Raw genomic sequence first — 2,500 nt, 5'->3', positions numbered from 1 at the left:
AGGGGGAGGGAAAGGGGGAAGGCAAGGGGAGGAAAGGGGGGAGGGCAAGGGGGAGGGGCAAGGGGGAGGGGCAAGGGGGAGGGGCAAGGGGGAGGGGCAAGGGGAGGGCCAAGGGGGAGGGCAAGGGGGAGGGGCAAGGGGAGGGGCAAGGGGGGAGGGACAAGGGGGAGGGGCAAGGGGGAGGGCAAAGGGGGAAGGGCAAAGGGGGGCAAGGGGGAGGGGCAAGGGGGGAGAGGCAAGGGGGGAGGGGCAAGGGGGAGGGGCAAGGGGGAGGGACAAGGGGGGAGGGGCAAGGGGAGGGGCAAGGGGAGGGGCAAGGGGAGGGGCAAGGGGAGGGGCAAGGGGGAGGGGCAAAGGGGGGAAGGGCAAAGGGGGGGCAAGGGGGGAGGGGCAAGGGGGCAGGAGCCACGCGTACGACCTCCATAAGAAAACAATAATAAATTTGGCGAACAGGAGGAAACTGACGTTTTACAGCCCTGCTCAGCGTAACAGGGATGTGGAAGTAAAAAAAAATATATATGTATTTCCTCCATTTGATAAAATTTTAGGAGCAATTAACTTGGTGATGGCGCGGGCGAATGAGGGGGGTGGAAAGGGGCGGATGAAGGAGGGATGGGAGAGGAGAGGAGAGGGGGGGGGCGTAGAGGCGTGGGCGTCTGGGTGAACATAGGAAGGGAGTGGAAGTAGAAGAGAGGAAAGTAAAGAGAGAGAGAATGGAAAAACATCAGATAAGAAGGGGGAGAGAGACGGGGGAAAAGAAGTATGAGACAAAGAGAAACGGGAAGACGAAAAATGTAAAAGAAAAAGAGGGAGTGAGAGATGTAAGAGAGATAGAGAGAGATAGAGAGATAGATAGATAGATAGATAGATAGAGAGAGAGAGAGAGAGAGAAAGAGAGAGAGACAGACAGACAGACAGACAGACAGACAGACAGACAAAGAGATAGATAGATAGATAGATAAATAGATTGATAGATAGATAGATAGATAGATAGGTAGATAGACAGATAGACACAGAGAGAGAGAGAGAGAGAGAGAGAGAGAGAGAGAGAGAGAGAGAGAGAGAGAGAGAGAGAGAGAGAGAGAGAGATTAAAAAGTTAAACGGAAGGGGGAGGAGAAAAATAGAGAAGAAGAGAAAACAGGGAGAGGGAAGGGGGTGGGAGGAAGAGAGAGGGAGAAAGTGGAAGACTAGGAAAAGAGTTAGTAGAGAAACAGAAGAAAAATAAACTGAAAGGGGAGGAAGGTGAGTGTGAAACGAGGGACGAAAGCAGGAATGAGGGTAAAAGGAGGTTGAAAGGGAAGTCTGAAAAGAAAATGGAATAGTAGTTAAAAGAGAGAGAGGAAGGAAAACGAATTGCGAAGTCAATGACCAGAAAAACGGCGAACGGCGATCAGGTCACAGCTTAAAGGAAAGCCAGAGCAAGATTAATGGTTGGTAGATAGATGGATAGAGTGATAGATGGAGAGAGAGAGTAAGGGAGGTGGAGATAGATAGAGAGAGTGGTAGAGAGAAAGACTGAGAGATAGATGGATAGATAGATAGATAGATAGAGAGAGAGAGAGAGAGAGAGAGAGAGGGAGAGAGAGAGCTCAGCCTCCATAAACACAAGCTCCCCTCCAGCAGCGGCGGAAGCCATATGGCCTTCCTTTTTAAACTCCGTGAAACTTTCGCTCCGAGCAAGTCCAAGCGCAAAATAACTCGAGGCAGTATTGTCTTACTTGCACTTGCGAGGAAGGCAAAACGTCCATCGTAAATATACAACGTTTATTCAGCGCAAAGGAGAGAAAAAACGTCGGCAAGCTTGTTCGAATTCTCAAAGATTTCTTGTCTCGCAGAAAACACGAAGTTGCAACCCCACCCTCATCTGCATTTCAATTAAGATCAAGCTTATGAATTCATATTCTGTTTACAATAATTAAGAGCTCGATTATCCCGTCGGAAATTAGTGTGATAGGAATATTTCAATCCGTTTTCAGATATACTTTTGTGATATTAATTAATCAAACCCGAACATTGTGTTTATTGCAGACCTCATGATACTTTTGTAATTAATGTGATGCAGTTTTTTTCATGTTGTATATTATACATAAGAGTTTTATTAAATAGCTACAGTGATCTTATCATGTATGATTGGTTAACAGTGGAATAGAAAATCTGAATATAAAAATATAACATCGGTACAAGAGTCACAAATGATTCAAAATTTTGATGGAGCTTAAATGTTATACCTCGCCATTACAAGGTATATTCCCAATGATCTGTAACGTAATTCGTTTTTGCCCATATCACATACATTATGTTTAGCGTACCATGTAAGCAGTCAGGCCCATAAACCCTTACCATGCGTTGTGGGAACCTTGACCCATCATTTTTCGCATATCTCTTCAAAACGGGCAGTCCAGTAAGGAACTTTAGCACGCTGCTTCCAGCTTCCTACTATTCACAATAATGTCCAAATTACCTAATTGGCGTTTACTCTTCTTTTGCATCCCGCTGAGA

The sequence above is a fragment of the Penaeus monodon genome, chromosome 37 (assembly GCF_015228065.2).
Source record: "Penaeus monodon isolate SGIC_2016 chromosome 37, NSTDA_Pmon_1, whole genome shotgun sequence".
NCBI lineage: Eukaryota > Metazoa > Arthropoda > Malacostraca > Decapoda > Penaeidae > Penaeus > Penaeus monodon.
The sequence above is the reverse complement of the archived record's forward strand: the minus strand, read 5'-3'. Positions refer to the sequence as shown.